Below are 23,947 nucleotides of genomic sequence, written 5' to 3' on the forward strand. Positions count from 1 at the left end.
ATTGGCACTACTCTGCGCCTGGTCGGGAAAAATCATGCCCCTTACCATAGACGCCTATGAGCTTCAGTGTAATATTGCATCAAAATCAAATCAATTTGAGCACGATTTAAACCCACATGACTGTAAGATGATTGGGAAAGTTATCGTGTCTCAGACATAGGGTGTACTCACACTAGGCACGGTTGCCATGAACCGGGCCCGAGTATGATTGACTTTTGGAGCGTCGCAAAACCGTGACGCCACGCGTCCTGTTCCGTGCTCCAGCATGGTTAGCGCTCACACTGCATGCGAAACATGCCCGAGTCCAACTGAACCGTGCTCTGGCCCACCTCTTCCAAGCGGGCCAGGGCCGGCTAATCGAGCCGCGCCCGGGCACGGTTCGGAGCACTCACACTAGTCAAACGAACCGCGCTTTGGTGGTCAAACGCACTCGGGCACGGTTCAAACTGGCTAGTGTGAGTACACTCATAGTGATAATACTCTTTGCCGTCTCTAGTGCGGCTCAACCCTTTTTTATCGCTATTTGAGCAAAAAAAAAAAAAAAAAAGCATTTAATGTTAATTTGATGTTTTCCTTATTCAAAGAGATAGGAACTGCACTTGCATGTCCGAGAGGCATTGCAAAGATGGCCACCGAGTTATATGTCTTTCCTTAAAGGGTCTTTGAGTTTGTCTTCCATTACAGGTGTGAATGGTTAAAGGTTAGCTTAAAGCATGCTGTTAATTGTTGTTTTGGGACACAGACAAGTTGAGGTGGATCCAAATGCAAGTAGTTTATACAAACCCGATTCCAAAAAAGTTGGGACACTGTACAAATTGTGAATAAAAACAGAATGCAATGATGTGGAAGTTTAAAATTTCAATATTTTATTTAGAATACAACATAGATAACATATAAAATATTTAAACAGAGAAAATGTATTATTTTAAGGGAAAAATAAGTTGATTTTAAATTTCATGGCATCAACACATCTCAAAAAAGTTTTGTTTACAAAACAATTTTCAATTGACAATTTACAGTGATAATTTTCACTCCAAACAAAATTGACAGCACTCTTAAGCAGATCAGTGAGTGGAGAAACAACAGTTGAAAAATTTGGGCAAAACCCCCGGTAATACCCGACCATCCCTAAAAAACGCATCAGCTCCTTCTTTGTTGATGGAGGAGGAAACTGTTGAATAGCTGCAACTTTGGCTTGAACAGGACGTACCTCACCCTGTCCAACTTCTTTTCACAAATATCTGACAGTACCCTTGGCAAACTCACACTTTGCCAAGTTCACTGTAAGACATGCCTCAGCCAAACGCAGCAGAAGTGCACGAAGATGTACCAGATGTTGTTCCCATGTATCACTAAATACAATAACATCATCCAAATACACCACACAACTCTCGGGGGTGCATTTCTCAAACCGAAACTCATAACAGAGTAAGAATATAACCCAGATGGTGTAATGAATGACGATAACTCTTGAGCTCTGGGAGTTAAAGGGACTTGCCAATACCCATTTAGAAGGTCTAGTTTGCTTACAAACTTAGCAGAACCCACCTGATCCACACAATCCTCCATTCGAGGAAGTGGAAAAGCGTCAGGTTTAGTAATAGCGTTTAACTTGCGGTAATCAGTGCAAAATCTATAAGTAGAATCTGGCTTTTTTACCAACAAGCATGGTGAAGCCCAACTGGAGCATGAAGGAACAGCGATCTCATTCTTAAGCATATACTGAACCTCTGACTCCAGCACATTCCGCTTATTGATGGGAACCCTGTAAAAACGCTGACGAATAGGTCGCGCATCTCCCACATCCACATCATGCTGGATCAGATGCGTACGGGTGGGCACATCTGCAAACAAACTACGAAAATCAAACAACAACTCTATCAATTCTGACCTTTTTAACTCTGACAAATGTGAAAACAAAACCTCCAGATTCTGAAGGGTCTCTGAATTCTTTAACCGTGGAAGCAAAACACAGTCTCCAGGTTCAATTACATCCTCCCCTCCTTCTACAGAAAAAGGTTGAGAATTATCCAGAGGGACAGCAGCAACAGTAACAGTTGGCTTAACCAGTTGAGTGTCAGAAATACGAGAATTATAAGGCTTAAGTAAATTTACATGAAAACACTGTTTAACCTTTCGCCGATTTGGGGTTGCAATTTGATAATTTTGGTCAGTCATTTTTCGAAGAACAGTATATGGTCCAGTAAACCGTGCGCAAAAAGGAGAGCCAGATGAAGGTAATAAAACCAGCACTTGATCACCCGGTATAAAAACACGACATTCGGTATGTTTGTCAAAGTGTTTCTTCATCTTATCTTGTGCTCCAACAAGATTTTTCTGAGCACTCAGTCCAGCTAAAAATAAACGTCTACGGAAACCATCTACATATTCCAACAAATTTTGAGGAGGATCCTTTTCACCCAATCCCCCCCTCAAAACAGAAAGAGGACCATGTACACTGTGACCAAACACAAGATCATTCGGGCTAAAACCCAAACTCTCTTGTTGTACCTCTCTAGCTGCAAGTAACAACCAGGGTAAACCCTCCTCCCAGTCGCGGTTCAACTACACACAGTAAGCACGTAGTAACGCTTTCAATGTTTGGTGAAACCGTTCGAGCGCACCGTGACTTTGGGCGTGATATGGGCTTGATTGATTGTGCTTGACCTTAATCACTCTCAAAATCTCAGCAAACATACGTGAAGTGAAATTAGACCCTTTATCGCTCTGAATAATCTACGGTATCCCAAAAATAGAGATGAATTGGGTTAAAGCTTTCACAACTGCCTTAGTAGTAATTCTTCTGATCGGATAAGCTGCCGGGTATCGAGTTGCCTGACACATCACAGTCAGCAAATATACATTACCTGATTTAGATTTAGGTAATGGACCCACGCAGTCAATTATTAGATGTTCAAAGGGTTTACTTGTAACCGCAATCGGACACAGAGGCACTGGTCTCAAAGATTGATTCGGTTTCCCTGTTAACTGACAGGTATGGCACGTTTTAATAAAGGCCGAAATATCTATTTGTATTGAAATATCTAATGTATTTTCAAACATGGCCAATAAAACCGTCTCAAAACTCTGTTATAGGTTTTATTTACTCCGAAATGACCAGCAACTTCACCATGTGAAATTCGCATTACCACCTCTCGAAATTTTTTTGGCACCACTACTTGAATTACAGATTCCTCCATCAAACCTTTCTTACAGGGAATAAATTTCCTTAAAAGTATCTCATCCTGGATAAAATATCCACTGGCAGCACTTCTTACCTCCTGTGATGGAATAACATTCTCAAACAGTTGTTGTAACCCAGGATCATTCTGTTGTGCAGTCATCAACTCCCTATGAGTAATAGGAAGAAGAGTAGACAAACCAGGCACAACACAGTTAAACACTTCTTTTTCTTCACAAGATACCTCACGACTCCTTGAACGGGTTACTGCACACGTTACAAATACCTCAGGGAATTCTTGCATTAGTACATCAGAAGTTTCAATCAATGGGGTGGACACTACCACAGGTGGTGGAATTACCTCTCGCCATACCCTATCTCCAGCTAAATTATTCCCCAGTATTACCATAACACCATCCACTGGCAATGATTACTTCTCCACAGACCAACTCCGAAGTCAAGTTTATCCTGTGCAAAGGGACAGAAAGAGTTTGTAATCCAATTCCCCTGATTAAAACATTCTTCCCTTCACTTGATGCATCAGAAAAAGGCAGGACCGATTCAAGAATAAAGGATTCTGAAGCTCCGGTATCTCTCAAAATCTTAACTGGAACTTTTTTATCAGAATTAATCAAAGAAACAAATCCCTCCGTAATGAATGGTGCAAAGTGCTTTGTGCTGTCACTCTTTGACTCAGACACTGCATTCCCTACTTCCATAAAAGCACAACCCGCAAAATCATTAGTTCCTGTAGTCTCCGTCAATAATACAGGACTAGCATTGGCATTCGTCTTATTCTTTGAACTAAATTTCAATTTTGAGGCCAAAATCGGACACTTATTTTTCCAATGACCAACATTGAAACAGTAATTGCATACTAAGTCTCGGTCACTCCTCCCACGACCCTTTTTCTCAAAGTTTGAAACATAGGTTTGTTCAAATCTCTTTGATGCCACCCTATTTTCACAAAAATTACCATACTGACGCCCTGGTCGATCCTCTTGGTACACATTTTTATGCGTCAATATGTAATCATCTGCCAAGACTGCAGCTTCACTCGCGTCATTTGGCTCGCGAAAATTGTCATCCCCTCTTCTTTGTATAACAGTCTGCAAACGTCTGGGGACTGAGGAAACAAGTTGTTCAAGTGTTACGATTCTTCTCAAAGATCGCAACAAAGTAATGGAGACGCCACACAACCGCTGCGTAAACAATAAGATTTATTTAAATAAAGTAATAAATAAATAAAGTGTCAAGAGATCAAGAGATCAGTATAAATGTTAGTCAGCGTGTCAGCATGTAATTGTAAGTAAGCCAGCTCAAGTGATATCAGTCCAACCAAACATAAAGAGAAGTTCGAATCAACATATTGACATCAGATCTCCGAAACGGCTGTGATCTCCCATAGCCCACACATCCCGTCAGCTCTCCAGAAGCCTCCAGAACCGCAACACCAGCGAGCCATCGTCTCCCTCTCTCTGTTTGACAGTGTGTCTTTTAAAGTAGCCTGATCTGGTTCAGGTGTAAAGCCACGCCCACCAGCAATCAGCCTGTATCTCGGGACAAACACACAAGCACTCACTGCACAAGACTCATTGAACCGTCACACAAGTTTAGGAATAGAAATGTTGTCCCATTCTTGTCTAATACAGGCTTCTAGTTGCTCAACTGTCTTAGGTCTTTGTCACATCTTCTTCTTTATGATGCGCCAAATGTTTTCTATGGGTGAAAGATCTGGACTGCAGGCTGGCCATTTCAGTACCCGGATCCTTCTTCTACACAGCCATGATGTTGTATTTGATGCAGAATGTGGTCTGACATTGTCATGTTGGAAAATGCAAGGTCTTTTAAATGAGCCTTGGCCCAGAGAAAACTCCTGCGCTTCTGGATCATGTTTAGATAAGGCTTCTTTTTTGACCTATAGAGTTTTAGCCAGCAACGGCGAATGGCACGGTGGATTGTGTTCATCGACAATGTTTTCTGGAAGTATTCCTGAGCCCATGTTGTGATTTCCATTACCGTAGCATTCCTGTATGTGATGCAGTGCCGTCTAAGGGCCTGAATATCACAGGCATCGAGTATGGTTTTCCATCCTTGACCCTTACGCACAGAGATTGTTCCAGATTCTCTGAATCAAATTCTTTGAAATTTTTCTCTGAGAAACTTTCTCTGAGAAAGATATTTCTCCACTATTTTTCACCGCAGCATTCGGGGAACTGTCTCACTGACTCACAAGACAAAAAACACAAAAACACCGTTCTGTTAGGACAGAGAGAAGCCGCTGCGTGTGGACGCGCCGCCATCTTGGTATAGATGTACAATATACTATAGACGTACTACTAATAGAAAAAAAAATGTTTTTAAATCTCAAGAGTACCTGCCCGAAGGGCTACCAGTGATTTTGAAATTTTGCGAGCCCTGGGCACATTATGAGTGACAAGCAGACAGCCAACAGAACACATGCTGAAATGAGTGCCATGCCTGCCTGCAATGAGGAGACCATAAAAAAAAAAAAATTAGTCGAATTTAAAATAAATATTTGCATTCGAATGCAAAAACGTTATTAAAATTTTTGGTGTCCGTCCAGCAGGATCATCAGCAGCACACAAGATGCGGTAATGATGTAAATGCCACTGCTGCATTTTAATGCTTCTGATAGTCTAAGTTAAACACAATGGGCCCTATTTTAACGATCTAAACGCAAAGTGTAAAGCTCACGGCGCAGGTGCAATCAGGGCATGTCCAAATCCACTTTTGCTATTTTAACGACGGAAAAACGGTTGCCGCGCCCTGGCACATGGTCTAAACGGGTTGTCTTTATTCTCTTAATGAGTAATGGGTGTTTTTGGGCGTAACGTGCAATAAACCAATCAGAGTCTCATCTTCCATTCCCTTTAAGAGCCAGTTGCGATCATGCCATGATGGCTACACGGCGTAATTTGTCAAGTGCAAAGACAGAACGTGTCTCCGATATGAAATGGAGCTGCTCGTGTGCGAGCAAATAGCCTAATTCTGATACATGCGATGACTATCCATTATGACATGTAGGCATTTATATATATAGCCTACAAAAAATCTTATGCATTGCAATCCATTAATTTTTAATATTTGGCATGTTTGTGTGCTGCTGTGCATCCCTGTGTTTAATAAGCAGCGTGTACGCTCTTTAAATAACAAAGAAAAAACATTGTGCCATACATTTTAGACCAGGTTTGAGCTGGTCTATGGCGCAGTCTATTTTCAGCTCCTTAAAATAGCATTGTGCAAGCAATGCGCCTGAACACACCTCTTTTTTAGGCCAGCACGCCCATGGGCGCAAAAATGAGCGCAAATGCATTTGCTAATTAAACAACGTGGCGCTGGATGGGAAAATGCGAATGGCGCCAGACTGAAACTAGCAAACACACTTGCGCTGCACCTTGCGTCGCATTGCATCGAGTGTACGATAGGGCCCAAGATGCACCACTGCTGCATTTTTCATTCAAAAAATTAGAGAAATATAGAAGCTCAATGTGGAGAAGATATAATAGAGCTAGAGATGTACATTTACATTTACAAAGCCATGTAAAGCTAAAAGAAAGGTTCAACTTTTAGAAAACATGTCTTGAGAATTGGTGACATCATCACACAGAAGGATTTATTTTAAACACTCGATTGACGTTATGAAGTGAGTTTGTAGTAAAAATATATAATTAAATGTGGTACTTTCACGCTTTCAAATGGAACAGTATTTACTACACTGTTTACTGAAAAGCTACGGCTCTGTGTAGTAAATTCTGCTCCACCTAAGAGCATGTGATGATGATTTACTGCTGATTACAGAACCGGCTTTACTAACAAAATGTGCATGACAGTCACATTCAATTAATCTATGCTGCCTTCAAAATTTGATCAGAAGAAGGCACCTCCGAAAACAGGTATTAAAGCAGAATTTGATCAGAAGAAGGCACCTCCGAAAACAGGTATTAAAGCAGAATTTGTATCCGGATATGCCTTGATGCCATCCTGCCTTGGAATGCTACCTCCGAAGGCAGCATTTTAGAGCTTTCGGACACAGCCAATATGTATCTTCCATTCCAACCTCTCCCACCATCATGGGCAAAGCCAAAGAGCTTCTAAAAGGATGTCAGAGACAAGATTGTAGATCTGCACAAGGCTAGAATGGGCTACAAGACCATCAGCAAGAAGCTTGGTGAGAAGACGACAACTATTGGTGCAGAAATGGAAGAAATACAAAACAACCATAAATCGGCCTCTCTCTGGAGCTCCGTGCAAGATCTTGCCTCATGGGGTTAGGACGATCATGAGGAAGGTGAGGGGTCAGCCCCGAACTACATGGGAAGAGCTTGTTAATGATCTTAAGGCAGTTGGGCCTACAGTCATCAAGCAAAGCATTAGTAACACTACGCTGCAATGGACTGAAATCCTGCAGCGCCCACAAGGTCCCACTGCTCAAGAAGGCACATGAACAGGCCCATTTAAAATTTGCCAGAGAATATCAAATTATTCAGAGAAGACTTGGGAGAAAGTGCTGTGGTCAGATGAGACCAAAATTGAGCTCTTTGGCATTAATTTGACCTTGCCATGTTTGGAGGGAGAGAAATGCTGACTATGACCCCAAGAACACCATCCCTACAATCAAGCACAAAGGAGAAAACATTATGCTTTGGGGCTGTTTTTCTGCTAAGGGTACAGGACGACTTTACCGCATTGAGGGGCAAATGGATGAGGCCACGAACTGTAAAATCTTGGACGAGAAGCTCCTTCCCTCAACCAGAACACTGAAGATGGGTCATGGATAGGTATTCCAGCATGACAATGACCCGAAACATACAGCCAAGGCAACACAGGAAGTGCTAAAGAAGAAGCACATTAAGGTCATGGAGTGGCCTAGCCAGTCTCCAGACCTCAATCCTATACAAAAATCTGTGGATCGAGCTGAAACTTTGAGTTGCCAAACGACAGCCATTAAACCTTAAGGATTTAGAGAGGATCTGTAAAGACTAGATCAAAATACCTCCTGAGATGTGTGCAAACCTGGTGACCAACTACAAAATACATCTTAACTCTATGCTTGCCAACAAGAGTTTCTGCAAGTATTAAGTCATGTTTTGCTCGGGGATCAAATACGTATTTCACTGAAATACAAAAAAATTCTAACCTTTGTATAATGTGTTTTTTCTGGAATCTTTTTTTTTTTTTTTACTATTCTGACTCTGTTAAATCTGTTAAAATAAACCTACCATACAAATTACAGACCCTTCATTTCTTTGTGAGTGGGCAAACTTACAAAATCAGCAGGGGATCAAATAAATATTTTTCCCACTGTATTGGTTTTAATTTAATTTTATGTTTGACTGTTAAAAATAAAATAAGTTGTTGTCTTAATAAATTGGGTAAACTTTTTTCTACTGCTCTTAAAAGAAAGGTTATAAAAAATGTCCAATAATTATAGATGCCGAACAATATGAAACATTATACTGGGATAAAATATTTAGCTATATCGCCCAGACCTATGGCAGCCACGTCATGACAAAACTCTGGTGTGGGAACTACAGGGCAGGAAGGTATGTACAGATGCATCTCAATAAATTAGAATGTCATGGAAAAGATCAATTATTTCAATAATTCAACTCAAATTGTGAAACTCGTGTATTAAATAAATTCAATGCAAACAGACTGGAGTACTTTAAGTCTTTGGTTCTTTTAATTGTGATGATTTTGTCTTACATTTAACAAAAAACCACCAAACCACCCATCTTCACAAATTGTGTAGAATATGGTGACATGTCAATCAGCTAATTAACTCAAAACACCTGCAAAGGTTCCCTGAGCCTTCAAAATGTTCTCTCAGTTTGGTTCACAAGGCTACACAATCATGGGGAAGACTGCTGATCTGACAGTTGTCCAGAAGACAATCATCGGCACCCTTCTCAAGATGGGTAAACCACAAACCTTCATTGCCAAAGAAGCTAGCTGTTCACAGAGTGCTGTATCCAAACATGTTAACAGAAGGTTGAGTGGAAGGAAAAAGTGTGGAAGAAAAAGATGCACAACCAACCGATAGAACCGCAGGCTTATGAGGATTGTCAAGCAAAATTGATTCAAGAATTTGAGTGAAATTCACGAGGAATGGACTGAGGCTGTGGTCAAGGCATCAAGAGCCACCACACACAGACGTGTCAAGGAATTTGGCTACAGTTGTAGTATTCCTCTTAAGTCACTTCTGAACCACAAACAATGTCAGAGACGTCTTACCTGGGTTAAGGAGAAGAAGAACTGGACTGTTGCCCAGTGGTCCAAAGTCCTCTTTTCAGATGAGAGCAGGTTTTGTATTTCATTAGGAAACCAAGGTCCTAGAGTCTGGAAGAAGGGGTGGAGAAGCTCATAGCCCAAGTTTCTTGAAGTCCAGTGTTAAGTTTCAACAGTCTGTGATGATTTGGGGTGCAGTGTCATCTGCTGGTGTTGGTCCATCCTTTTTGAAGATGCTAATTTCATTTCCCAGCAGGATTTGGCACCTGCCCACACTGCCAAAAGTTGTTTAAATGACCATGGTGTTGGTGTGCTTGAATGGCCAGCAAACTCACCAGACCTGAACCCCATAGAGAATCTATGAGAAAAATAAGAAACAAGAGACCAAAAAATGCAGATGAGCTGAAGGCCACTGTCAAAGAAACCTGGGCTACCACACCACCTCAGCAGTGCCACAAACTGATCACCTCCACGCCACGCCGAATTGAGGCAGTATCTAAAGCAAAAGGAGCCCCTACCAAGTATTGAGTACACTATATATATATATATATATATATATATATATATATATATATATATATATATATATATATATTTTTTTTTTTTTTTTTTTTTTATTGGTCTTATGAAGTATTCTAATTTGTTGAGATAGTGAATTGGTGGGTTTCTGTTAAATGTGAGCCAAATTCATCACAATTAAAAGAATCAAGACTTAAACTACTTCAGTCTATGTGCATTTAATTTATTTAATACACAAGTTTCACAATTGGAGTTGAATTTACTGAAATAAATGAACTTTTCCACGAAATTCTAAATTATTGAGATGCACCTGTAAAGCACAGGGCTAGTGACCATTAAAACATGGCATGCTGTCATAGTGAGACAAGTTCCCTGGCCCCTGGAACTTGGTAACTAAAATATTAGTTAACGACACTAAAATAATGACTACATAAAGAAATGAATGATAAATGTAATCCTAGAGCCCTGTTAAAGATGCAAAGACTGACAAATCATTAGAGTCTGCGTGCAAACAGAGGGGCAGAGACCCAAGCCACCTTCGTTTGAGATGTTACTGTTACCACACAGCTCTTTATATAGATATTTGTCTCCGCTAAACTGTCACACTGAAATCACACTGTAGAAGTCAACATATCTGATTCAGATCAGACATAATTAGAGCTGAAACAACGAATCGATTTAATCGATTAAAATCGATTATTAAAATAGTTGTCAACTAATTTAGTCATCGATTCGTTGCTAAATAACTTTTATTTGCCGTAAGCGGCTCATTTCGTGCATATTTCAAATCTGCGGTGACCAAAGTGTGGCAGTAATGAGCCACCGGAGGTTTTACTCAGCCAGTACAACAGGAGAAGTAGCGAATAGCCAATAGCTGGCCTTGTTTTATGTCACGTGCTTCCCGAACAGCGTCTCTGCAGCCATAGACATCATATGATGTCTATGTCTGCAGCATTCAGCGTGATGTGGGAGTACTTTACATTGAGCCTTTAAAAAAAGAAGAGTAACCTGTAAACTCTGCACTACTGCACTGTTTAAGGGGACGTTCACATATCGCGTCTTTTGCGCGCTCAAGTTCGTTATTTCCAACACCGCACCGCATCGAGTTAAAAACATCTCAACTTTTCAGAATGCAGCAACCGCACCCCGGGTCATGTGACAAGAACTAACCAATCAGCTTCATCCTTTCCCGTAACAACGTTAAAAGCTCAGTCAAGATGAAAGGAACAGCTGATCATAGTTGTATATGGATTTCCATTTTGAAATAAATTTAGTAGCAGAGCTACTGCAAGCGATTTTTTGAGCTGCAAATCCATTTATCCTTTGCTGAAATTTCCGCGTCTTCAAGGAGAGAGCACGTCATGGTTGCTTAGCAAAGGCAGACGCCTCAGGGGCGCTTCTGCGCGAGCGCTTTGGAAAGAAGGAGAAAGCGGTGCGCCTAGCGTTTTCCACGCGTTTTTAGGCGCGATTTGTGAACGGCCCCTAAGACTTTCATTTGTGCAGATTCTCCAGTACAATGTTGTTTGCAAATGTTTAGTCATAAAAGCTGATAACATTGCTTTTTAACAGTTAACATTTAAAGCTTTACAAACATGTTCTGTGATCAGTTTGTCGTTTAACAGTTCAAAATTCAGTCGTGCAGCCTAATTATGACTGAATGAGAGAGGTAAATGTAGATATTTGAAATGCACTTTTTTTCTAAGTATTATTCACTGCTCTTTTTCAAACAGCAGGTTTTTTGTGTGTGTCCTATTTTTTTTTTCTGGTCAACCTTCTGATGGATTTTACTTTAAATTGTGAGTTCCATTCAGGTTTCATGCCATTGGTACTTTATTCGAAGGATTGTTTACAATTTCACAGCAAAAGCTATAATGCTTTTTCCCAGTAAATAATAAAATACAATGTACTGCAATTTTATTCTGTTTTATCCTTATTCTTCGTGAAAATATGTTCTGAAAGATTCCTTAATAAGCTTTGTTCAGGATGTTAAACTACTTTAGGAGCTCTAAGGACTGCCATGGTGAAAACATTATTTGAAATCTTGTGAAATTTGCTAGAGTATGGGTCAGTGTTCTGATTGCAGAAGAGTTCGACAAAGGATTACTAACACAATAAAACAACTCCAGGTATATTTTTGATGAGGATATGACAGTGCAAAATGGTTAAAATCTCTTAAATCTATGCTGAATGATAAAGGCCATTTATTAATAATTTACTTGGGGGAAAAATGGAAAAAACTAAAATATAAGTACACAAACCGATTAATCGTAAAAATAATCGACAGATTAATCGATTATCAAAATAATCGTTAGTTGCAGCCCTAGACATAATGCACCCACAGCCTCCAAGAAAAAGAGGAAGAATACATCATCCCACAGTCACAAGATCATGTCACACAGACACACTTAAAATTATTCCAGAGGTTTGTTCATCACATCATCTTCCAAAACTTTTTATACTGAAGGTCATTAAGCAGTCGATTAATGTGGCTACAGAAAAATATAATGCACAAAGCTGCAGACTATTTATTAATTTATTTATTCGATGTATGCATAAATGTTCGGTTTTAGGTGAACTACATTAAGGCGCTGCATAATGAGCATAAGATTATTCACTTTTTAATCAAATTGGGGCAAATGAAAAATATCACTCATTTTCTCTTTCAGCATACTAAGCACCACAGAAGCATTTAAACAAGCATTTAAACAATCTATGCTGACTTACCCCACAACAAAAACATTACTACTTTATTCTCATCACACACCTCTCTGGCCTTATGCAGCCTCATAGAAAGACTTCAGATGACCCTACACCTTTGAAGAGATGATGATGCTGTCCCCTGCGAGGACCCCAGATGAGGCCAACTTGAATCGATATGCACAGCTGCCAAATTTTCTCTATATTGTAATCATTATTACACACTTGTAATAATCGCTTTAATGAGCTTCTGCCTAAAATCAATTAATGCTAGCTACAGGTAACTGTATGATTCTATTATCTTGAACTGTTAATTTTGTGAAATTAACATTCCTTGAACACATTCACTTCTGCTTTGTCATGTAGACACATGCATTTTTCTGTAAAGCTGTTTTGAAACAATTTGTATTGTTAAAAGTGCTATACAAGGAAAAAATAAATAAATAAATATATATATATATATATATATATATATATATATTTTTTTTTTTTTTTTTTAAGAACTGGGGGGGATACTTATTTGTTTATTAAAGTCAACATGAAATGGAAGTTGCAGCTTAAGCCTGGTTCTCACGGCAGGATAATTAGGCCGATTTTAGCCCCGATTGACACCTTCCGACAATCTTAAGGATGCTCCGATTATCGTAAAATAATCTGATCAGATATTCCTGCCATGTGTGGTGTGTTAAGACTGCTCTCCTCTGCTCGGATGGACGTCGGGACCGCTCCGATCTCAAATCGGGGATATCGAACATGTAGGTTTTATTTGGCCCGATTTCTTCTCGTGTGTGGTGTCCCCCGAGGACAAACGATCACGCAGCCTGTGGACTGTGGCATGTAGCCAATCAGAAAGCGAGGTGACGAGGCGGCAAGGAAGTACCGGGAAACAAAATCAAAACAGCCGGCGGCATGGCGCACCAGAAAGTCCGGTGGACGTCGGAGATGGAGGACTTTGTCTCCACTTCTTTGACCATCGCCTTTTCTTGTTTTTCTTATGTTTTTTTTTCGGTTACAAACAAAGCACAAACTATGGCGACTGCATCCTCTTCGTCCGCCATGATTGTTTACTCTGAAGTCACGTTTGATCTCGAGGGATTTTGCGAGATTTCCCGTCTGACCTGGGAGTGCTCGGGAGTCAAATCGGTTCGTGTGTGATGTGTTGATTTTGCCGTGTGGCTGCACACCACACACTGTACAACCAAAACTGTTAGACCCGTGATTTTTTTATCGCCGTGTGTGGGGTCTCTCAGGTTTGGAAAATCGGCCGACAATTATAAAATCGTCCCGTGTGAACCAGGCTTTACTTAACTACCATACTGTGATGTATTTCCAATTGAAATTACTTATTGAACAAGAAAATGCATAGGGCGAGCATGATTTTATCCATCTGTTTGTGATTTGATTGTGAAATGTGAGCAGTGAGCATTGTGTATTGAACTGGGGCACACATCTGCATGCAAATGGATTAAATTCAGCATAGTCTTGCATATATCAGCAGAAAAAAAACATATTTGTAAAGATAAGTTGTTTACAATAAGACCAGTGATTTGCATTAAGAATATTTGATTTCATGTTTAATATTACCATAAGCAAAAATTTGTTATATCAGGGCTGTGATTTAGCTATATGAACAAGGAAACAGCTGATCACATCTGTGCTGATAAATGGCCATAACAACTTGGTAGTGGCTGTTAATGAATTAAAATAAGTGCATGTAGGTGTGGGTGTCACGCTGTCTGGTCTCTTTTTCCCTGGATGTCCACTAGTGGGCTCACTTCCCCTTAGGCACCTCACCGTAGACACTACAATTCCCACTAGTCTTGTCCCTTCATCACAGTAATTGCACTCCTGTTAATTGCACCAGGTGCCTTCACTTATTAGTCATTAGCCTCCCTATATTAACCAGTCTTTTCCTGTTGTCTGCATGGAGTCCTTACCTTCCGTTTCCTGCCGTACCCAGTCTTCTCATCTCCCGAGTTCCTCGCATTCCGAGTTCCTGTTCCTCTTTCTGTTCCTGTTCCCTTCCTTTTCCTTCTTTGTTTGTTTATTTGGACTGTTTTCTGGTTTTGACCCTGGCTTGTTTGGATTACGATTTTGGATTACCCCAATAAAAACATACCTGCAATTGGATCTCTCTCTCCCTGTGTTTCACTGGGTCACGATAGTCACAGAAGGACTCCATCCACTAAGATCCAGCAGTATGTTTTTTTATGTTTCCTCCCCAGACGGATCGGAGCCGCCGTCTCACCATGGCGGACGGAGAAGGGAGAGGAAGTGCACGTCTGCCGAGCCAGCACCACTGCACAAGATGGCCGCCACCCCCGCGCCGCTGCACAAGATGGCCGCCAGCCCAGCACCGCTGCGCAGAATGGCCGCCAGCCCAGCGCCGCTGCCCAGGATGGCCGCCAGCCCAGCGCTACTGCCCAGGATGGCCGCAAGTCCAGTGCCACTACACAAGATGGCCGCCAACCCAGCGCCACGAGGCAAGATGGACGCCAGCCCAGCGTCACGACGCAAGCGGGCCGCCACCCCATCGCCACTGCCCAAAATGGCCACCGGTTCAGCACCACAGCCCACGATGGCCGCCGGTCCAGAGTTATGGCACAAGATGGCTGCTTGTCCAGCGCCTCTGCACAGAATGACAGCCACAGTTGACCCTCCAGAGTCAAGTCAGGTGCTCGTGGACCTTCCAGAGTTGAGTCAGGTTCCCGTTGACCCTCCAGAGTCGAGTCAGGTTCCAGTTGACCTTCCAGAGTCGAGTCAGGTTCCCGTTGACCTTCCAGAGTCGAGTCAGGTGCTCGTGGACCCTCCAGAGTCGAGTCAGGTTCCTGTTAACCTTCCAGAGTCAGGGCTAGTCACCGTTGACCCTCCAGAGTCAGGGCTAGTCACCGTTGACCTTCCAGAGTCAGGGCTAGCCACCGTTGACCCTCCAGAGTCAGGGCTAGCCACCGTTGACCCTCCAGAGTCAGGGCTAGTCACCGTTGACCCTCCAGAGTCAGGGCTAGTCACTGTTGACCTTCCAGAGTCAGGGCTAGTCACCATTGACCTTCCAGAGTCAGGGCTAGTCACCGTTGACCTTCCACTGTCAGGACTAGTCAAGTGGGATTACCAGAGTCTCTCCACGTCTCTGTGGAACTACCAGAGCCTCCCCACGTCTCTGCTAAACTAAAAGAGCCTTTCCACGCCTCTGCTGAACCACTAGAGCCTCTCCACGTCTCTGCTGAACTACTAGAGCCTCTCCTCATCTCGGCTGAACTACCAGAGTCTTTCCTCGCCTCTGCGGAACTTCCAGAGCCTCGTCACGTCTCAGCCGAACTCTCTGAGCGCTCGACTTATCCTGTCGTGGCCACGGAGGCTACACTTAACTTGTTCATGTTCTCTGTTTCAGACTTGCCTAACCAGGCTTGCTCTCCTGTTAATTCGATCCCACTGTGGTGGTCTTCTGCGCCGCCCTGGTGGGCTTCTGTCTCGACCACACGGATGTGGTGGTCTTCTGCTCCGCCCTGGTGGGCTTCTGTCTCGATCACACTGATGTGGTGGTTTTCTGCTCCGCCCTGGTGGGCTTCTGTCTCGACCACACGGATGTGGTGGTCTTCTGCACCGCCCTGGTGGGCCTCTATCTCAACCGCACGGATGTGGTGGTCTTCTGCTCCGCCCTGGTGGGCTTCATGTTTTGTCCTTCCTGGACTTGTGTTTTGTTGTTGTTTTTGCTCCTCTATCGTCCGCCAGTCCACCTCCCTCCTGGGCTCCTTGTTTTTGTGTTTGCACTTCTTGTCTCTGTTTCCCCATTTTACCTGGTCCTCTTGTCTCTGTTTCCCCATTTTACATGGCCCTCCGTCCCTCCCCCTGGTCCTCCGCCGCTCCACCTCCCTCCTGGTCTCTTTGTTCTTTGGTCTCTTCTTGGGTTCGGGTGGAGCATCTGGTAGCTGCTCCGTGGAGGAGGGGGTAATGTCACGTTGTCTAGTCTCTGTTTCCCTGGGTGTCCACTAGTGGGCTCACTTCCCCTTAGGCACCTCATCGTAGGCACCACAATTCCCACTAGCCTTGTCCCTTCATCACAGTAATTGCACTCCTGTTAATTGCACCAGGTGCCTTCACTTCTTAGTCATTAGCCTTCCTATATTAACCAGTCTTTTCCTGTTGTCTGCATGGAGTGTTTACCTTCCGTTTCCTGCCGTACCCAGTGTTCTCGTCTCCCGAGTTCCTTGAATTCCGAGTTCCTGTTCCTCTTTCCGTTCCTGTTCCCTTCTTGTTCCTTCTTTGTTTGTTTATTTGGACTGTACAGTATTCTGGTTTTAACCCTGGCTTGTTTGGATTACGATTTTGGATTACCCCAATAAAAACATACCTGCAATTGGATCTCTCTCTCCCTGTTTTTCACTGGGTCACGATCGTCACAGTGGGTAGCTAATTTTTGTAACTGCAATCAAAGCCTGCTAATTACAATAATATGCCATGCATATAAATTGCAGCCTTTGCAATTTGATAATTGCACTGGTAAGCCGTTTTGTGATGTTGGCTTTATTCTGATCAATGGTGCAACCCTAAATTCAACAAAGAACATAAGTATGGATAAATTAAGGAGTGTCCCAAACAGCCATTTATTAGTTCAAAAGATGCATTCAAGCCTCTGTCACTAATTTGTTACGTTAAAACTAGAAAAATTGGCCTGATTCATTTCTATGCATTTCTATGAGGGGGGTGGGGGTGAATGTTTTGCCATTTGGGGGCTTTGTAGTAGTTTCATTTGCCTTTACTTGCACCTCTTGGGCTGGTATATATTAGACATGATAGGGTATAGTTTCGAAAATCACTCCAAAATCACTTTATCTCATATTTCATGATACAGAGTCAGGTCTAATCAAAATACTGAATATAATAAGGTTACGGCTCTATAGTTATTTGATTGGTCCATCAAGTGCTGGGAAAACAAAGCACATGCAATATGTAAAGAGTGCTTAAAAGCCACCTGCAGTCACTAGACACACCTTATTTTCCTTATTTTATGTTGCTACCTTTAGGGTTTGGCTATTTCAAAGCACCTGATCTGAACGAATCACCTGAGGGTTCAGAATGGGACAACAAAGCTACATCAAGCAAAGTTTGCATAGTTTGTCTCTACTAAACAAACACCAAGTCACTGTGCAAATAATGCTCACAAAATGAATGAGTCTGTAAAAGTTTCTGAAGATACAGTTGCAAGAACAAAATTATTAACTCGAATGGAATTACCTGGATTTCTTGGATTATAAAACATTGATTGATCTTCATATAAATCATAAATATAAACACAATCAGATTAAACTTTTAACACACAAACAGGTTTTCATTTTACTGAAGATATTAAGATTATGGTCAGGACTCTGACTTGGCCATTCTAAAGAGTGAATGCATCTTGATTGGATTTACTTCTATGCATTGGATTGTTTTGTTGATTCACCCCACCGCTCAAGTCTGAAGTCAAGCACTACTGTCCTGACATTCTATGGTAAAATGTCTTGGCACTTTGGAATTTTTTGTTCCTTCAATGAACATGTTTACAAACACCAATATGCTGATAACTAGCTAAATTCATCTTACTGAAATGCAATCCAGTAACCTGACAAAGCAAGAAAGCTGTGCTTTCCACATTTTTTTTTAGTCAGGTTATTCTCCAGTAGTGACATTAAACCACAAGATTTTTTGTATCTGACTCAGAGTATTTCCAAGTAATAAATTGCAATGTTAAATTAAGCATTAAAAACCCCAGAGTTTTCCAAAATGTCAGTGAGAAACATATTCTTTTCTTAAAGTTTCTACAACTGTACCCTACCACAAAATGCTCAGTCCTGCTAAATGGTGCTTAAATGGATTACTAAAAAATGTGTCAAACTCAGGTCCTAGAGAGCCACTGTCCTGCAGAGTTTAGCTCCAACACACCTACCTGGAAGTTTTTACCAATCATAAAGGCTTTGATTAACTGGATCTGGTGTGTTTAATTAGGAATGAAGCTGAATTCTGCACGACACTGGACTCCAGGAAAGTTCGACACCCCGGCACTACAAAAACAAGGTTTTGATTGCTTTCTTTATATAAATGGCAGGGCACCTGTGCAACACATCCAGTTTTCAGCTGGCCACATACTTGAAGATCTTAAGGCCTTTATTATGCCCTATTTGCATCCCCGATTGAAGGCTTGTCACAAACTTTTTTTTTTTATATACAAAAAAATCCTCTATTGTGTGGCGTCATTATATTTTAACTGCTCCCAATCGAGACTCAAATTGTAAAAATATCAAACATGTTTGTCACCCATATTTTTTCATTTTGTTTTTCACTGTACAACAGACAATTGACAATGTCGATTGTACTCCATGTGTTTTTCTTCTCTAGTCATGCTTGATCCTACGATTCTCCGTGAGACTGAGATCTCGTGTCATTGTGAAATCGTTCAACAAGTGTGTTGTCTCCTGGTCTGGTCGAATCATCTAATGTGCAGGGTCAGAGGATTTTAAGGCTAAAAATCGGTTGAAACTATCTTCATGTATGTGATCTCCCATAGGTTTAAAATCGGGTAAGAATTGAAAATTGTCTAGTGTGTCCCATGCCTGACTTAAACACCCGAGACAGTTTTTGCAAAAGCGCTCAACTTATTTTTCCCCAGCATGCCTTGTTAATGATTACTCAAGTGTCTTCAATAAAGTACAATTGTTTGTTATTTGTTTTGCCATATTGTGTTTGGTTAGCATTACGTCTTAAAATGTATGAGCAATTGATGAGAAAATCCAGGTAATCACAGTGTCCACAAACTATTTCTTACAACTGTACATAAATACTCATGTGTAATCTGGATTTGGAGGGTAAAAACTTTTTAGGTTTCCCTCTTTAAATGTGAGTGAGATTTTTACATACATGCAAACAGCGGCAAACGACCAAGAAAAACACAATACACACACTGATCCCTATGCTGTATATGACTAATTCCAACAGGACCACCTCCTGAACTGAAGCTTTCGAGCAGCCATATTAGAACGCATTTACAATGCAGGTCTTGATTCCCAATTTGTTGACTACATCTATTTTTTTTAAACCAGCTTAAATCTTTTTTTTAAAGTGACCTAAACCTGATATCTGCATTTACACTATACACTTGAAGAAACATCCCAAGATAGACATAAAAGCTTACACAAGAAATAATGTGAAAATGGCTCAATTTGCAATGGATGCAGACAATACATGCTTCTGCTTGCTCAAAGGCTCAAAAGACATAAAACTTCCACATGAGTCTACCAGGTTGAGCTTTTGTCCTCCACTGAAAAGATTCATGTGATCTCGGTCGGTGTCCACCTGAGGTGACATCATTGCCACCACGCCACCGCTACTTTTTCAGCAACGTAAAGCTCGCATTGACAGGGGAATATCTCATCTGTCCTCTTACATGGCAGACACAAATCTATAACTGATATATATATAAAATTAATTTCCACATATAAATAAGGCCTGAAACCATTTTGAGATATTGGATGCATGGATCTTTTTATCCATATTGCAAACAAAACTGCATGACTTTACTAACTAGTATCAGTTAAGCTTAACTAATTGGATAAAAATATTAATACAAAAAAGTCTAATCCCCTTCTTATCATTAAAGCCACGTGAGAGAGTAAGCAAAGATCAGCATGGTCATTATTTGCATCATACAGGCTAGACTAAAGTCATCTATAAGTAGGCTAACCTGCATTATGCAAGAGCTCATGGATCATTAATGATTATGAGAGATCATTATGGGCCTCAAAGTTTTGGCATCATCAGTATTAGTCTTTTGTAGAGAGGGAGTGTCACATTACCTGAAGACCACCATTACCTGTGTCTGACCTTCAAGCTTTCAAAACACCACAAAAGTGTTTACCGGTATATCATCTGCTTGAAACGCTCTTATCAAACAGACAAGAATTTTGCATTGGAGAAATGCTGAAAAAACATGAACTGTTTTTGTTGTTGTTCTTTGGAACAATCAATAGATATAGCTATCATGAAAAATCCTTCAGAAGATGCCTTAAATTTCATGCACCCACTTAATCTGGGAAAAATGTTTGCATATAAAATATAGAATAGGAAATAACTTTGCAAAAAGAGATATATCTCTCAAATCTAAAGTTTGCTGCCCCCAACTAAAAAAGAGATGGATAATTAAATAAAAAATATATTAAGACAAACAGTGGAATTGCCAGACATGTGATATGATGAGTAATAGCTGGATACTCTGATACACTAGGAGGGTCATTCTACAACTGTGGTCACATTTCCAGCTGATTTTTTATTATATATATATATATATATCTATATATATATATAGATATATATATATATAGATATATATATATATATATATATTTTTTTTTTTTTTTTTTCGCCAATTAAATAATTTTTAACTTTAATTTATCATTAATGACTGTCCCATTATTTTTTAAGAACACAACATTTTGATTAACAACCTTTCACAAATAACAGAACAGAGTCAGTATCTGAAAATACACAATGATTATTTCAAAAGTAATTCATTAAAAGCGTTTATGAAAATTGTTAAATAACGTTTTACAGATTCACTTCTTATTTTTTGACAAATACTCAAAATTTCACAACTTGCAAAATGTGCTTCACTGCATTACGAGAAACAAAACATATTTGCAATCTCTTCTTAAGTGACTTTCAATAATTAAATGAAAACTTAGTAATAAAGAAAACAAATTTATTATTGTAAAATTAAATTAAACGCGTCTGTGTGTTCAAAAGCGAGTTTACATTTGAGTTTTTCCATATTAATATAAGTGACAGCATCTGCCACTGCTTGTGTAGAATTACCCAGGATTGTAAACAAATACAAAAGCACATCAGCTCACATGATCAAACCACTACGAGCAAAATACAGTACTAACATAGATTAACGTAACGTAAAAAGAACAACAGAAAAATGGTGAAAAATGCACAGTCAGAAGGAAACCCACACCTTATCTGAACGGCCGCCTGTACGATTTCATCAGATCGAAGCTGGGCGTGAAAATCCACCACAGCAGCCAAGCCCGTTTACTGCCACTGTTAAACCTGACACAGCGATATACACAGCGACTAGCTCTGCTCGTCACATTCTGTTATTGTGACGCTATGTCCTGCCGGCATGAGAGCTTGTTGTGTGAAAACAGCTGACACTGACGTCAGCATTCCTCATACTGCGGGTATACCCGGAAATGGGCTTTGCTTAGCGGCGCGGCGCGGAGCTCATTCTGATTTGGGGCCTGTCCCCATAGACATGTATAGAAAGGCTAGATAGCTTACCGGCGCTGAGAGCCAATGGGACCCGACGACGTCACACGGCGGCCATCTTAGGACAGGACCGCTCGTCCAGTTATAACATTAAAGTCTATTGTGCATGTAGTGCTGAAATAACTATATTTTGCTCAATTTTCAACCGATTTTCAAACGGCTTGGTGTGTCATAAACTTCAGGGATGCGGCTATTTAACTGCATACTTGTGAAAAATTATAGCCACGGAGTTTATTAAGAAAATAGTATATTAAGTAGACTAGACAGGTAAAGTACTAGGTATACCCATACACACACACACACAGTAATGATGTCAATATTTATAAGGTACATGAAACATGAAATAGTGCAATTTAGTTTATTACTAATATTTACATTATTAAATACATGTGTAAATTTATGTATAATATAAATCTGTCTCAAGTTGCCATTCTGTAAAATAAAGAGAAAAGAGATGGGTCTTTGTTTTTTTTTGTTTTTTTACTTAGGTCCAAAGGCACACAATTAGAAAAAACTTACAAAAAAAATATACAAAATATAAAAAAAAAAAAAAAACATTAAGATACAATTGGACACAAAACTCTTTCCATCAATACAATATAATCAATACAGCTCCCTCCCTCTCCTCCTCTCATTTTCCACAAGCGTAATCAGAAGTTCTGTAAACAAAAAACCAACAAAGTAATCCAAATGTAAAGATGTTTTTAAGAAACCAAACCACTTGGAAATCATGTGTAACTCAAAGCTATGTTGAAACGAAAGACTAACCCTGCCTCTCCCACCAATTTACAATTGCTTGGTGACTCACTTACGACCTCTTCACTGCTAGCCAGCAAATAAATACAACCACATCCACAAAATGACATTTAGACAAACGATTAGGTTGTCAAGAAACGTTGTTGGTCTCAGGAAACCTGTTAATAATTGAAAATGTCGACTGTGGTATCACTTTAGAGTAGAGGGCAGCCATGAAACACACAGCTACGCTGCAATGTTAAGCGTTTCTCAAAACGTGAAGCTACAATTTAAACATCGGCATCAGCACAAATCATAGCCACGTTAATAAGGTTTGTAATAAACCAAACCGTTTGTAAATCCGTCAAGAATTCAGCAAGTTACGAGCATTTTAGTTGGCGTATGTCACTCACCTTCCGTCCACAGCAGCAGGGAGCAGCAGCGCAGTCTCCTGACCTAAGATGGCCGCCAAGTGACGACACAGCTGACTCCGCCTTGAGCCATCTAGCCTTTCTATACATGTCTATGCCTGTCCCTGTCATAAGAAGATGTCGCATTTGGCTGCAAGTACGCGCCCAAATCGGCACGTGACTCCTCATTCTCAATGTGTCATTGGGTTAAAATTAAATCATAACTAAACATACACAGCTTTAGCCTACATCAAAACATGTAGGAAACGCTCGGCAAGTAGTTGGTGGGGAAACAAAGGTTTTAGAAACTACTAATCAATTAAACCAAGTGCTTAGCAAAATGATTCACTCACATCTATATACCGTATTTTATATCATAGATCAGTGGATTTACTACATCTAAGCACCGATCACCGAACACTGGCTACAAGGTGGTCAAGAAGGTGTAAATGCAACTGTAGCACGGTCTAAAAATGTGTAATGGCCCCTTTTACGAACTAATTCATGTTTTCACAAAATTGTAATCTATTATTTTAACTAAAACTATTAAATATAAGGCATCTGTACATAATGTGTTATTTTATTAATTAAATGCTGACCAGCTATTTTTAGGGAGAACTTTTCTATCCGACCAGTAAGAGTCTTTTACTGTAGTTCACTCTTTATTATGCACATTGTTAAAACTAGCAGACAAAAGCAGTGTTAAAATTTCAAAGAAAATATATCGTTCCAGCTTTTATACGTTTCATTTGCTGAGAATATTCTTTCACATGGCACGAATTGCGGGAATCGAACCCGATTATGTGGAATAATTTCGTGATTTGCCCTCCACTCCAATACTATTAATCGTGAC

General features: G+C 40.5%; 1 protein-coding gene across 3 annotated transcripts in view; it reads right to left on the reverse strand.

The window, feature by feature from the left end:
• The window catches only part of LOC132121323 (serine-rich coiled-coil domain-containing protein 2-like), a 72,632-nt gene extending 50,809 nt beyond the window's left edge, over positions 1-21,823 (reverse strand). For all 3 annotated transcript variants that reach the window (XM_059530616.1, XM_059530617.1, XM_059530619.1), the window contains exon 1: positions 21,636-21,823. The gene's annotated coding sequence lies outside the window, so the exon portion shown is untranslated. The remainder of the gene's footprint in view (positions 1-21,635) is intronic.
• Between the last annotated feature and the right edge of the window lie 2,124 nt (positions 21,824-23,947).

The sequence above is a fragment of the Carassius carassius genome, chromosome 39 (assembly GCF_963082965.1).
Source record: "Carassius carassius chromosome 39, fCarCar2.1, whole genome shotgun sequence".
Lineage (NCBI taxonomy): Eukaryota > Metazoa > Chordata > Actinopteri > Cypriniformes > Cyprinidae > Carassius > Carassius carassius.